Below are 16351 nucleotides of genomic sequence, written 5' to 3' on the forward strand. Positions count from 1 at the left end.
TTTGATCCCGACAGCGGCGGCAGCGTTTCGATTGAGGCGAAAACGCAAAGGCGCCCGTGTGCTGTGCGATGTCAGTGCACGTTAAGGATCCCCAGGTGGTGGTCGAAATTATTCTGGAGCCCTCCACTACAGCACCTATTTCTTCCTCTCTTCGCTCAGTCCCTCCATTATCCCTTCCCTTAGGACGCGGTTCGGGTGTCCGCCGAGATGTGAGACAGATACCGCGCCATTTCCTTTCCCCAAAAACTAATTTTCAATTTACCCGCCGCGGCGGCTCAGTGGTTAAGGCGCTCCTCTACTGAGCCGCAGTACCCGGGTTCAACCCCTCTGCGGCGGCAGCGTTTCGATGGAGGTGAAACGCAAAAGGCGCCCGTTTGTTGTGCGATGTCAGCGCACGTTAATGATCCCCAGGTAGTCAAATTATTCCGGAGCCCTGCACTGCAGCACCTCTTTCTCTCTTTCCTTCTCTCAGTCCCTCTTTCATCATCATCATCATCATAATCATCATCATTTTATTTTATAAAACCAATACATCAAAACTTAATTGCACCAATAGCCAGCTCGGCTAGTGAACGGTCCAAATACATAATATTCACTAAAGAATGGCAGACATTCAAAATACATGCACAAAAAGACGTGATGCTACAATTGCGGCATTGCACATATGTTAAGCACATACATAATCTGAAAAACAACAAAAAATAGGTTTATGAATGTACAAAACTGAGCAAAATTGCATTCAGTCCCACAGTTCTGGGCAGACAAGAAGAATGTTTTTCAATAAGGCCAAAAAATTATGTTTGAGTTTGATGTCATCGGGAATCTTATTCCATATCTGGGCACCATGTACTCTAATAACCTTTGACCGTAAGTGTTATGACAAGGAGGTAGGTTAAATCTATTATTAGTGGCGGCTCTTGTTTGTCTCAGCGGCGATCTAAACAGTCTAAGAGGAATTGGATCATTAGTTCTTATCACTGTGTTTATTATTTTAGCAATCTTTAGTTTGTATGCAACTGATAGCGGTAATATTCGCAGTTCATGAAAGAATGATCGGCTAAGGTGAATTGTCTTTGCAAAGGTTATGGTACGAACAGCACGCTTCTGCAGGCGTAAGATTGATTCTAAATACGTTTTATAGGCACCGCCCCATGTCTCTAGGCAGTAACGTAAGAGACTATGGACAAACGCGAAGTACAATATGCGTAAAATCGGTGCACGAAAGCATTCCTTCGCCCTTAATAAAATATGACAGCCATAAGCTAATTTAGAGCAAACATTTTTAATTTGCTGCTTCCAATGCATGTCCGATTCAAAAACTACACCCAAGTACTCGGTTTGGGAGACATTAAGCAAATACGTACCATTTAAGGTTAGAAATAAGTTATCACAGTAATATTCTTTTTCCTTGAGTGAAATAAAGTATACTTCGTTTTCTCGGTGTTAAGTGTGAGCCGATTGTTTACGAACCACTGGGAAATTTGACAACTTCCTCGTTAATTTTGCCCTTCAGATCCTCTCATGTATCTCCTGTAAAAAATAGCGCAGTGCCATCAGCGTATATAACAGCTTCAGAATAGTTCAGAAACAGTGGAAAGTCATTGATGTATTAAGAAAAAAGGAGGGGCCCGAGTACAAAGCCCTGCGGCATGCCAAGTGTGATTTTTTGAGGAGCGGAGATAGTTTCTGGTAACAACGCATTTCTCTCGACTAGAAAAGTAACTTTTGATTAAATCATAAATTTCCCCCTTAAACCATAAGTCTCTATTTTCTGTAGTAATATCGAATGGTCAACCGTGTCAAAGGATTTTGATATGTCTTAGTAAACAACTACGGCCAGTTTGTTGCTGTGTAATGCGGTGTTTATCAGCTGTGTAAGGACCAGAACTTCCGAGGAAGTGGATATTTGGGGTCGGTAGCCGTGCTGATTTGGACAGAGGACATTGTACTTAGTTAAAAATCTATGTATTCGCTTGCAGAGCACTTTTTCGAATACTGTATTAATTGCACTTAATACAGTGTAAATCCCTTCCCTCACATTGCGGTTCAGGTGTTCACGGAGATATGAGACAGATGTTACGCCATTTCCTTTCCTCCAAAACCAGTTTCAACCCCCTCGGTGTGAACGAAATTCTCATTGTTTACCCGCCGCGGTGGCTGAGTGGTTAAGGCGCTCGTCTACTGGTCCGCAGTTCCCGGGTCCGAACCCGATCGCGCCGGTTACGTTTTTAAAGCGAAAACTTTATTGGCGGCGAACTTGCGATTTCGTCGTGGCGGTGCTCGAAGGAGGCACATGACGTCACAACACGTGCCTCGCCGCGGTTATTTCTCTTTCTCTCTCGCTCGCTACTGACTACTGCGCATGCGCCACTAGTAGCACCGACTCATAGGTGCGGCACTAACTATGCTCCACCGCTGCGCAGCGCCGCACCTTTCCTCAAAATCCAACTTTCAATTTTCAGTTCTCTCTTCCTTCCCTCCCTCCTTTACTCATTCCTTTACGGCGCGGTTCGGGAGTCCACCGAGATATGTGAGACGGTTACTGCGCATCGCGCGCTCGCCGCGCCATCTGGAATGACGTCACACCGTGCGGCTCGCCGCCGCTGCCGTTTGGTATGACGTCACACTACGTTCCTCGTCGTTACGCTCGCCTCCGCTCGCTTCGGCAGCTGCGTCGCATGTCTGATAACATGTCGGAGGATTGAGAAGGAGAGCTCGCGTGCGCCACAACGGAAGTTGAGGCGGCAGTATGGACGGCGACAATTCTGATAAACAGGAGGAGGCCTGGAATCTACATGGGAACGAGATGAAGAGGAAACGAATCGCCCAGAAAACAGACGAACCGCGCGCCGAACGACTGAGTCGTCTTTAATGCAACAACAACATAGCTAGACAGCCAGACTTACCTGGACTTGCAATCAAGATTAACCAAGGCTAACCATGCTGTGCCTTAGCTTTCGCTTCGCATATCCTGGCATAGCCGAGCTAAGCCACTGCCCAATTTTTTCGACGGCGGCGAAACGCAAAAGGCTCCCGTGTGCTGTGCGATGTCAGTGCACGTTAAAGATCCCCAGGTGGTCGAAATTATTAGGGAGACCGCCACTACGGCACTTCTTTCTTTCTTTCTTTCTTTCTTTCTTTCTTTCTTTCTTTCTTTCTTTCTTTCTTTCTTTCTTTTTTTCACTCCCTCCTTTATCCCTTCCCTTACGGCTCGGATCGGGAGTCCACCGAGATAAGTGAGACAGTTACTGCGTTATTTCCGATCTCCAAAAAGCAATTTTCATTTTTTTTAAATTTCATTGGATGATGATGTACCGGCTCGTGACATCGCACGGAACCAACTTCGATTAAAGGATTATATAGGGTATGATTATACTTTCGCATCAAGACACGGACGTTCATAAGCTTTTTCTGCACATAGAAGTGGTAAACGTGGTGGTGGTGTAGCGAGTTATGTTTTGGACACAATGTTTTGTGGTGAATTTCCCAGATTTACGGTTGTAAGTCCAAATTACGAGTCCCTGTGTTTGCTAAGCAGCAACACGATTATCTGTGTTATGTATCGCCCTCCTTCTGCTAATATTTGTGCTTTTATAGATTTTGTTGACTTGCTTCTTGATTTTGCCTCCACAAATGGTTTAAGGCTGGTTTTAGGTGGTGATTTGAACATTCATCTTTCTTCTTAAAGCGTTACGTCCAAAGAAGTTTTGAAGATAATAACATCATGTGGATTTCGAAATGTAATCGTTCCCCCTCCTGGTGTAACTCCAACGACTTCTACTATTTTGAATTTGTTCATCACTAATGTTAATACTCTCGTTGTGGCGGCTGGCACTATAAGCTCTGGAATTAGTCATCATTGTCCGATATTCATAGCTTATTCGCACACCAGTACTCGGGTAAAAGCACAACAGCACATAATTAAGTATCAGAGCATTAGAAATTCTACCTTAGACTTATTTCGAAACAGGTTCCTAAAAAACGATTAGTCCGCGGTTCTTAATGAAAGCACAACCAACGGCGCCTACAACACCCTTATGTATATGTTCTTAAAAATTTACAAATCTTCTTTTCCTCTAAAAAGCCTTAAGCTTCATAGGCAGGCGCGGAAACCTTGGATCCATCCCGAACACATACAGTTAATTCGCAAAAGAATAGCCTCTACGGCACATTTCTAAAAAACAAGGATCCGTTAACTTTGGCAGAATTCAAAATCTTTGCGACAAGGTTATGGCCGACTTTTGAGAAGCAAAAGCACACTTTTACCTATAATTGTTCAGTGACGTGTCTATGAGTCGATCGCATCGAATTTGGCAAATTATCCATTACGTGCTTGGCACGGGCCCTAACCGCCCTGATATGCTCGAGATCGTCGTTGATGGTGAGCCAATTTCCGGATCTTTATTATATGACTGCTTTAACGCCCACTTCGCGCCCCCAGACCGAGAAAAGATGTGTCACCAACTAAAGCCTCATACTGCCTACGCAACGGTTTCTCTGAGACAATGTTCTTAAAATCCACAGATGAATGCGAAGTGTTTGACATGTTTAAAACCCTTGACATTGACAGCATTCAGAGTAACCCTATAAAACATGTTCTCTATTTCGTCTCTCAGTACTTAGTGCATATATTCAATCTTTAGCTAGCATCTGGCTCCTTTCCTAAAGACATGAAACGCGAATAAGTGCCTGTTGTATACACAGGAGGAAACAGGAACGATATAAGCAAATACAAACCTATATCAATTATCCCAACCTTCTCAAAGGGCCTTGAAAACATTTTGCTCTTTCGACTAGACGGATTTTTTACCAAGTACAATATGTTATCAGAATGTCAACATGCCTTTGAATTGAATTGAATGGAATTTATCTTCCCCAGAACAACTGGAAAGATTTCCAGGCAAAAGGCTGCTTTTACAGATTGACTGGGCCCTGCATAGCTTTAGATATCAGTGGCTTCAACATATCAGGCGATGGAAATAAACTTAAGAAAGATACAACAAAGGAGAACAAATATACACTCTATAAAATATAAACAATAAATACACTTATTAAATGGAATTGTATGGTTAAAGCATAGCTTTTATGCTCGTCTAGTGGAAAATAATACGTAATCAAGAAATACACATGTAATAGAATCGCAAAGATGTACTTAATTTTCACTAATACATATTTTGAACAAATGATCATACATGAAAAGCTGTATGAAATAATCAAAATTTTAGAGAAATGCACATAATTGTCTCTGTTCATCACAGCGCACCTAAAGAATCAGAACTAATGAATCTAAAAGATACCTCACAACTCGACAAAATACCGTCGCTATTCTTTGCATTTGAAATCTGCGGTATGTTTATATTTGTGGTGTGTTTAGGGTAAGTGAACAGAATCTGCGCTCCTCCTTTAAAAAGAAATTATCATTAAAATATTGAAGCAAATAAATATACATTGGGAGTTTATATCGTCTTCAGTAAAGCCTTTGATTCGATATGTAACACAACCCTGCTTAATAAGTTAGACCATGATGGTGTCCGCAGGCTAGCATATACTCTTCTGCAGTCGTACATAACTGGCCGATCCCAATGTGTTGACATAAATGGCTATTATTCCACTTTCCGGCAGATTTCATCTAGTGTCCTACAGTGCAGTATTCTTAGGCCATTTTTATTTAATGTCTATGTAAATGATCATATTATGCTGATGATAATACTGTATTTGTATTATATACGAATGAATCAAGCTTGTTCTGTAGCTCAACTAGTGAACTCGATTTGTTTAAAATGGCGAATAGCGCTTTGTCAAAAATACTGAAATGGCCCGAAAATAAGAGCTTAAAGATAAATGGGTGTAGCGACCCAGGCGGCCGGCACTAGCGAAGTGTCGAAGAGGCCGAAGTTTCCCCAGCATGCGATGGTGAGAACGCTCGGGACCTTGGCCAGGGTCGGACGCTGCCGCCGCCGCTCCACAGCTATCTACTCTCCGTCAGCTCTCAATAAATGTGGCTGCGGTCGTCTTCCTGGGTGATCTCCACATTAGAAAAAACAAAAACAATTTTATTTGCGCCTGAAAACAACCGCGTGGCCTCTAGACAAGAACAAAAATTAGGATCTGATAAAAAGATATCGTGAAATGGCATAAAATTCTAGGTGTCATATTCTCTAGTCAGTTGATATGGGACAGTCATATTGAACAGGTAATGCCTTATTTCGGATATGTGATCTCTTTCCGATCACCGTTAGGCTACTTGTTTACCACGCCCTTTTCCGATCGCACCTTAACTATTGTACACTCGTATGGGGGACTACTAAAGAGAACATTAGTACACTTCTGCATCTGGAAAAAAAACGCCATGCGTTCTATAAGCAATGTACCATATTTACATCCTTCAGCCGAGCTATTTCGCCAGCATCATAGAATTAACACCCGGTCTCTCTATAGTTACCACCTCGTCTACCAAATTCATGTTGCTAATAAAAAGCACAAAGAATTTCTAATGACTATCTCAGGAACACGTGGAACGTTACGCTGCAATACTTCTAAAACGCGTACCCCTGAAAAGTGGGTGATTCCACACCACCGAACCAATTACCTTTTGCAGGCATTAAGCTACACAGTGCATGTGTTAATAAATAAGTTCAATATATTCATTCTCGGTAATGCTGTAATAACACGCCAAACTTTGCGTTCAATGTTTATCGACTGAAATGTGCGTGCTGTTCCTAGCGTAAAAAGGTACCGCGTGTAATGAATATGGCAATGTTAAAGTTGTGTCCGCCATGTGTTCGATTATCGGTTTTCCTCTATCGTGTGCATGTAAACGCTTGTCTTCGTATAACGCCTTTCATATCTTTTTATACTTTTCCTTCTCTTATTTTTCTAAATCATGAAACAATGGGACTGCTATTTTTTTCCGAATAGTAGAAGATATCTTATAGATTTTTCTTGTACTGCTGTCACTGTTGCCTGCCGCCGGTAACCAGGCCTCGTCAATCTGTCCCTACTACTTTTTGCCTGGGAGGCTGTCAACATTGTAAAGTGTTGAATATAAAGGTGAATTGAATTGAATGGAAAGAATGAGAAATTATATGCGATGAATAGGAAATTGGGTTGAGATGGGAATCGAATACGAGATAGTTCGGCCGCGAGACTGAGAGAATACTCCCAGGCTGTCGGTATCTAAACTCTCCTATTGTCTGCACGTGGCAGCGATTGTGGTTTAGCTTGAACCAGTGGGTAGCCCGTGCAATTTCCTGTCTTCCGTGCTGTCTTCTGTTCTATCAGGCTTCCTTTTAAGCTGGTCTATATCTTTATAGCTTTTATTTAGTCCTCAAAAAGAGTTCAATGCCCAGAGGCAGAAATAACAACAGTAATGATGCCAGTTACGCTTTTGACGCGGTGAACATCAAAATCCGTTTACGTACCTTTGACCGGAGCTTCGGAGTGTGGTTCCCCTCAACGAGCTACTGCTGCAAACAGAATTACTCAGCGTGCACATCAGGTCCGGAGCGTCTAGCGCTTTTATGGCACGCGCATCAGGTCGACAAACCCGGCAAAGCTGGTGGCGCTTTGGGCACCACATCATATTCAAGTGCAACGCATCTGGTCATTAGCGGCGAAACAGCGCAAGCACTGAGTATGGGTAAAAACCATTGCTTCCTCCCTTTCCTCGCTCCATACACTGGCATTAACATGTAGAAGGGGAGTATGTTGGTAAACAACTCCACCTATCTCTGAATAACCTGTTCTAGGTGATCGACACTGCAACACATGTGTGTGCAGCCAGCTTCAGCACTTAGTCCAGCTGTGGTTTAGTGCTCCCATGCGCCGCATAAAATAAACATCCCAAAGGCGATGATGCAATTCAAAATTGTCGGCTTTAACGTACCGAAGCTACACACGGGCTAAGTGGAACTTTGTACAGTAGGACCCCGCATTAAGGTAGACCACCTGGCGTTTTTTACCATGCGCGTACGCGGCACAGCACACATGAAGTTTTGCATTTTGCCTGCGTCGCAATAGGGCCGACGCAGCCAGGATGAAACCCGCGTCCTTGTGAGCCGTATCCGAACGCAAAAACCACTGGGGCACCACGGCCGCTACAAAGGTGTTATTCTGAACCGTAATCTGTTCTTCATTAGAGCTCATTGTGGCACGATAATAAACCCATAACATATGAGCACTTCAATGCTAGGTACTGAAGATTTGTGGGAGGTTCAGACACCTGTCAATGTATATGAAATGTCAGACCAAATAGGAGCTCGTGGATTGCGCCGTTTTGGCAATATTGCCATTTTAAAAAGCACCTTAACTCTTGGTCGGCGTCGGATTCAACCGCGAAGAACCAGCGCGTAAAGTAAAGCTTGACCTATGTCCGCACGTGTTGCAGCTCATGACTTGTGGAGGAACAGCCACGGCAGTTGACGATACAGCAGTCAAAGGCGCGAATACCTGCTACATGAGAACATTTGTACGAATAACGGATATGATCTGCTTTTGTTCGGCGTTCTTGTTCATATGCTGTATGGTATCAATGAGGAAAGCAACATGTGTGGCTTGTCCTTGAGAGTCACCTCTCCGAAATCCGCTGCGGATTGTTGGTTTCGTATGTGAGGCTGCCGCAACAACTCAAGTTGAGATCAACACTTCTCTCGTTTACTTTTCTTTGTTTTTTTGCATTTTCGATTCTTGTGTACTCCTTGAAATTCACACTTTCGATGCCATGCACCTACCGTTGCCATAATCTGCCAGTGCACACGGTCAGCAAGCAAAAGAACAGAAAGAAAAATATTGTCACGCAAGGCAAACCGAGAAATTTCTGAAGAACGAAAAAGGAAGGAATCAATTCCTTATCCTCATCAGCAAAACTGCACGAAATGTTCTCCTTAAATTTCTACGCACTTCTTAATTCTTGCACAATGCTGCTGTAAAAGCAATTTGCTGTCATTTTCTAAGAGAGCTGAACTCGCACTCTAGCAGGCGTTTATAGTTAACTTACATTTTGATTGAAAACCTTTAAAGGGAAGCTGAAACGGTTTTCAAATCGCATGAAACGTTGTGGTTGGAAACAAAGGACCTTGAAAATCATGTGTGTAATTTTTTCCCGATTCTGTACGCAAACAGAGCTGCAATCGCTTCTTAAAAACTCTCCACCGGCACGCCCTCGTCGCTTCCGGAAGCGCCGGGTGGGGGGATTGCCGAGAGGGAAAACTGGCGGAAGTGACGCCATTCACGGAGAGTCGGCTGACCGTCCGGCTGCGCATGCTTCGGTGCCGCCCGCGCTTTGGCAAACCACAGATCGACATAATCTTCTGCCAGTGCGTTTACTTTCTCTCGTTCGGGCGTTCCATGTATTGCTTGAAGCCTGTATATAAACCAGTTGTGGCATGGTACTTCTTTCGAACATCGCTCAGCACACAGCTGAGTAGAATCCGTCGGTTGTTCTCCCCCAGCCTCTTCCACGTTAACCAGACAATCTGGTGGTGCGCAGCATGCCGAAACTGCCTGCGCAAAATATGTGCATCAATACTTCTCTTTTCGTTATGTTACTTTCTCAACTGTTTGTAAAATCTGCTTTTTCCAGCTGGTTCACATCCATGCTGAGCTAAGGACACTACCATTATTGTCTTTAAGGCACACAGTCTTGAACTCTTTTCAGCTCGTTACGCACTGTGTGCCTTTTTGCTTTTTCCTAATTGCTTGCATCTCATGGCAGCACAAGCAATTCTCTTCATCTTTCATCAGCGCGCAGTGAACGCAGCAGCACCTAACTGAACAAAAAAGCGATTATATAAGCCTAATATACTTGAGCAAAGCAAACATTTGCATTCATGAGCGCTTGGTCATGGCTAACGATCGACAATGGCGCCAGAATTCATGCTACCTTGTCCTTGAGTCAGAACGGAAAAGTTGTCAAGTCGTGGTACGCATACATGTATATCATACACAAGTAATTTTGCTGGTTATCTCGATGCGCAACAGCAGCAGCTATGTCTCGCAGCACACTAGTTTGGACGAGCGGCACTGCGAGCTCCGAAACGCCGCCATAATTATTCTTCAAAAGCGTGTTCAGCATGCAAAAAAAAAACAATGCACGGGGTAAGTGCAGAAGTTTCATGGTTGAACAGTAGCACGAACATGCGAAAGAAGGCAAGTGCACACGGGAGCTTCCTCCCGCTCGCCACGTCTCTTCGCGCTGCAGTACAGCAGTGAACCCACTCCAACTCATCCAGTTTGGCATTCTTTTGCAGTTCTAAAAGTCCTTCGGGAGTAATTGGGCAAATAACTATATATAAATTAACAAACAAATGCTTTACCTCGCGCGACTCGTGTAATCGTGCCGGTGATCTGATTTAGATCATGTTAACATGCGTTACAAGCAGTTGGTCAGGAGAAAAAAATACCAGCGAAAAAAAAGACGCAGGACCAGGAGAAGACACACACAGATTGCGCTGGAAAGAAGTTGGTGGCCAGGCCTTTATGCAGCAGCGGTACACAACAACGTTTCGGCGCAATGCACCTGCACAAAAGATATGCACGCGCATGCACCTACGCAAAACATGCGTACCAGTCGAGATTTGGTTTCCGTGTTACACTGGTAGGACGTGAAAGGCCCATACTGGGTTAACGAAATTTCCGGCTTGCAGGAGCCGCCTTGCGGTCGCTTCTCTATTACTTAGCTTCTTATCCGGCGGCGGCACCAGATTTCTGTTTAGTCTGCAGTTCTCAACGATTTCGTAATAGGTTTGCGCGCGCTCGTCCAGGTTCCGACAGTCCGGCGGTTCCACGGTTACCCGGAAGCAAAGAATATGGGAAAGCGCTGACTACCCCGAAATAGACTAAGATAGTGATAGCAGAGAAAGCTGCGAAGCCCTCCTGCACAGCGAAGAACCCGGTCGGCAGAAACAAGCCAATCCGCCTGGCCGCTGAGGCCGCGAAGAGAGGAAATCTCTTTGTTAGCCTTTAGTCACGGAAGCTCCAGGCCTGCTTGCCGGAGGCGGTGATTAGTAAAGGGTCTTCATTTCCGGTGGAAATAAAAGCTGTCATCCATCCATCCTTCCATCCATCCGTCCGTCCGTCCGTCCGTCCGTCCGTCCGTCCGTCCATCCATCCATCCATCCATCCATCCATCCATCCATCCATCCATCCAGTCGAGATTTCCAACACGTTAAAATGTCGCGACCTGACTTTCGCTACCGGCGCACTCCGCGGCATCCCTGGTTCCTGAAATCGTTGGTTTTCTGAAGCTGCTGATCCATGGCTCGAACATGCATGGTGAAAGTCCAAACTGTTCAACACTCCTTGAATTATCCATAATTTCCAAAACGTAGTCCTTAGATAATTAGATAAACAGGAGGAGGGAAACGCTGGGATGTTAACCAGAAAGGGGTTCCGGTTGGCTACCCTGCACTGAGGAAGAATTAGGGGACTAAAAGGAGGAAGAGAAGGGGAGAAAGGCATAACACACACACACGCACAACGCTGTCACAGTATGTCACTCAATTCAATTGCTCTCAAGTAGGCAAAGAGTGCCTTGTATGCCTTGAGGGCAGTCGACTGCTTTGGCCATGGACCGAGGATCTTTTGCTCTGTTAATGGGCGAGGATCGATGCGATCCAGGCACAACACAGTGTATGTCTTGCACTCGCAAATGCAGGGCACTCACAGAGAAGGTGAGCGATGGTCTCCTCACAGCCACAGCTTTCACAGACATTACTGTCGGCCATCCCCATCCGGAAAGCATAGTGGTTGGTAAAAGCAACACCAATCTATAAACGGCATAACAATGTTGCTTCGCTACGTGCTGAGTTACGTGGAAGACGAAGGCGCAGTCCAGGGTGCAGTGCTTTGAGGCGGAGGTTGCAAAACTATCCCGTGTTCCACGCTGAAATTGTGAGCTCCATCGCCAAAGGGCGAAGCCCACACGAAGCGTCAGGTCTTGATATTGGGATCCTCACTGGAAGTCCGTCGTTGTGAGCAGAACGCGCAGCTGCAGCGGCCTGGTTATTACCGTTAATACCACAGTGTCCTGGCAACCATTGACAAATGATGTCATGCCCTTTGGATACGGTGCCGTGGTACAGTAGACGGATCTCACCAACAAGTTAATCCTGCGACCCGCGGCGTAGCGCAGCTTGCAGGGCTTGAAGGGCTGCTTTAGAGTCGGTGAAAACCGTCCAGTCATGTGGAGGTTCTTGACTGATGAACTCTACCGCAGCCCGTAAGGCTGCGAGTTCCGCACCAGTTGAAGATGTTGGATAGGTCGTCTTCACTTTCATGAAGGTGGACCTGGCCGGTATCACCACCGACCCCACAGAACTGGTAGTGTGAACTGATCCATCTGTGTAAACATGTATGCGGCGACTGTGGTAAGAATGCAGGTGATTCAATGTCAGTTGTTTGAGAGCGGGCAGTGATACACCAGCTTTCTTCGTAATGCCAGTAATATAGAGGTGAATCCGATGTTCATGAAGACTCCATAAGGGTGAGCACGGTCTTGACGCAGGGGTGAACTCCTAGGGAAGATATGCGCGATGGGCTTCAATTACTTTGGCGAGTGCAGTACGCGGCCTATTTATTGGGAGTGTTGCGAGATGATGAAAGGGAACCCGTGTGAGGTGCCGAATATGTGTTCTCATGGTGTCAACAGCAATGTATGCAGTAGCAGGATGTTCCCGGGCAACAAGAACTGTTGCTGCTGTTGATGCACATTTAGGCAGTCCAAGGCAGATACGGAGAGCTTGCGCTTGCACACTTGGAAGAGTCTTGATATTTGTCTTTCTAATGGAACTGAATATCGGAAGACTGTGCCACATGTAGCCCAGAAATAGGGAACGGTAAAGTTGTAGCATCGAGCGCACTGATGCGCCCCAGGACTTTCCCCCGTGGATGGAGAGGACGTGGACAATCGCAATTAGTCTCTTTCTCATGTCGTAGATGTGTGGACTCCACGAGAGGTTCCTGTCGATGATAACACCAAGGAATCGGTGGGTTCTCTCATAGGGAATGGCTTCGCCATTGATGCGAATGGTGTAACGTGACATTATTTTGCGTGTGAACGCCACAAGTGAACACTTTTCGGTCGGAATGTTCAGGCCCTGCAAGCGAAGATAAGATTTCAATATCGATGCTGCCTTTTGAAGTCTTGCACGAACTTGAGGACGGGTAACCCCTGATGCCCAAATACAGATATAAGCTGCATATACAGAGATCTGAGCAGACTGTGGCAATACGTCGACCAGGCCGAGGAGAGCAAGGTTGAAGAGAACTGGGCTCAACACTCCTCCCTGAGGGACTCCGCGCGAATTTCGGTGTAAGGACGTTGGTCCGTCCGCAGTCAGGACAAAAAACGACCTCTCTTATAAATAGCTGCGTATCCAGCTGAACGTGCGGCCTCCGATCTCAGCACCTTCCATTGCGTCCAAAATGGCCTGATGCGTTACTTTTTCGCTCTCAGCGCAACACGAACGGGACACAAGACGAAGGACTAGCACAAACAGGCGCTTCGTCTTATGTCCCGTTCGTGTTGCGCTGAGAGCGAAAATGAATAACACTTACCAACTTGCCCAAATTTCCGCCTTGCTGATGCGTTGCGTTGTCCTACGCGCCCTTGATATCCAAAAACAATGCCACGGTCAATCTTTTCAAAGTTTTGCTGTGTTGAACCGACGTTACAAGGTCAACCACGTTGTCGATAGAAGAGCGGCCCTGTCGGAACCCAGACATGAAGGCTGGCTAAAAATCTGATATCGCTCCAAGTACCGTTCCACGCGGGTGAGCAGCATTCTTTCCATGACTTTGCCGACGCAGCCGGCGAGTGCAATTGGACGGTATGATGAAAGGTCGAGCGGTGATATCCCCGGTTTAAGAAGTGGAACCAGACGACTGATTTTACAATCATGAGGAACTATGCCAGCAGTCCATGACTTGTTACAAGTGTCCAAAAGAGCCCGTCGAGCTTCTTGGCCAAGGTTGGCAAGCGCGGAGTACGTCACACCATCGGGCCCGGGTGATGAGGACCTTCTACAACCAGCCAGCGCGGTATTAAGTTCTTCCATGGAGAATAGTACATCCATCCGAAAATCTCGTGAGGGTGGAACATTTTTGCAGTGCAGCGTTGCGACTGGATTCGGAGGGCCTGTTATTCTTGCGTAGAAATCTTTGGCTACCTCAACCACACTGCGCCTTTGGTGGAGCACTACGGATTTGAACGGGTAGCGCTGTTGGGGGTCGTGCGAAGACCCGGAATTACACTCCAAACGCGTGACAAAGGCTTCCGTGGATCAAGTGTTTGGCGAAATGTCCTCCAGCGTTGTGTTTGCAGTGCCTGAACTCTGCGCTGAATCTTGTTCTGTATGCGCCTAGCATCTCTTAGGTCTAGGCGCGACTTGTGCGTCGGTATCTGCGCTTTGCCCTGCGCCTTTCTTATCGCAGTCGCTGCAGTTCGAAGTCAAAATTGGTGTAGTTAGCGACAGGGTTAAAGGCGCAGGTGGCGTGTTTCATGGCCACTTTAATTTTTTGTTCAAGACCGGTAGAGAAGCCCTCTCTGCAAGAAGCCTCCATAAGTAATTTAAAAACTGTCCAACCAATGCGCTGCCTACACGTGGCTGGGGAAAATGTGTAATGGCCGGTAATAATCAGATAGGTACGAATAGGGTGGCTGCCATGAGTTTATACATCCGAAAACCACCGTACGCTGTTGGTAAGGCACTGCAAAACGAAAGTCAAGTCCAAGCAGCTGCTATAAGTCACCCCTCGAATATAGGTCGGGCTTCCGTCATTAAGGCACTGTAGGCCATGGTCAAAGGCGAAGGCACAAGCTGTCTTCCCCTAACGTCCATCCTAATGCCTCCCCACATGGTGTGAGGATCATTGAAGTCACCCATAATGACCAACGGAGCAGGTTTAGCTGCCATCAAACCACTCAACCTTCTGGCGTCGAAACGACTTGATGGCACCAAGTACACCGCCAGTAGGGTAAACGTCAGGTCTCGGCTCTTCACTGTCAGGCAAACGTGCTGATTGTCTTCGGGGGAACTGAATGTTGCACACATGTACGTTCACGTCCAATGTAGACGATGACCTTGCTTGATCTGTTGCGCGTGGGTAATGCAAATGCCTCGTAACCGTATATTCGCAAAATTTCCTGTGTCTTCGGTTCAAAAATCACAGGAATGGGGAACTGATTCTCGTAGACGTAGTGCCGTAAATCGGAAATCCGGGACTGGAGTCCACGAGCATTCCATTGAAAAATGAAAGCTTGCTTGACTTTCTTTTAAAAAGACAGGTCCGAAGGAGCCATGATGCCTTCTACTGTACAGCCGCAAGAACTGGATGTAGCGTGTCCAGCACTTGAAGTGCGCTATTTGCTGCTGGCGTGCGTAGGCTGAAAAGCAGAGCACACATGGAATTCATTAGTGACGTTAGCATTGCAATCACTTGCATATCTGGGTCATGGCCTTGATCGTGCCTGTTGGCTGGATCAGTTGTGGGCGCTGCACACTGTTCTGAGTGCGCCAACATCCCGGACACAGTAGGCGTAGAAGGCTTTGGCAGTGGTGGCCAAGTTGCATCTGAGGCAGCAGGTCCAGCCTCACCAAGCGCCGGGCTCCCTTGATTTGGTACGGTTTTTGGTGGAGGCGGACAAGCTGCAGTTCGGTTTGGGGCATTAGTGTAAAATTTGACTGCTTTCTTTGACGACCTTCGGTGGCGCGAACGACGCCGTCGCACCTTTACGTCGGCTTCTTTGTGCGTAGAATGGTCTCACACCATGTGCTATAGTACCGCCCGCTCGGTCTGTAGACGGGGGCAGTCTTTCTAGGAAGAGTAATGAGGGTCGTGGCAGTTGGCGCACTTCAAGGTAGTCGCGCGGCGAACGTCACCGCTGTGTGACTCGGAGCATCGCGGGCACACGATGGAGTTGGTGCAGACGCCGCTCACGTGGCCAATCCTCATGCACTTCCTGCATTGAAGTGGCTTAGGCACAAAAGGTTCAACTGGATGACGAAAGTGTCCAACCTTCACGTACGATGGTATGCAGTCACCCTTGAAGGTCAGCTTGATGCATGTAGATCTTCCTAACCGCTGAACTTGAATGATGGAAATGCCGTTGGTTGCCGGCTTGATCAACATAGGTAAATCTGCGTCACAGATGGCGATGTCGACGTTGTAGATTACGCCAGCCGTAGTGCAGCTCTCCTGGACAATAAGGGGGCGTACACAGATGTTGCCGAGTTTGGTGATTGCGGTTAAACTCTCAAGTGCACTTCGCTTCCCCACATCAATGGCAATAACGTGTTTGAACGGGTTTATTCTGACATCTTTAATGCCTCCCGGTACGAGGCTCTCCAGATAA

This window comes from Amblyomma americanum, chromosome 4, assembly GCF_052857255.1.
Source record: "Amblyomma americanum isolate KBUSLIRL-KWMA chromosome 4, ASM5285725v1, whole genome shotgun sequence".
In the NCBI taxonomy this organism is placed as follows: Eukaryota; Metazoa; Arthropoda; class Arachnida; order Ixodida; family Ixodidae; genus Amblyomma; species Amblyomma americanum.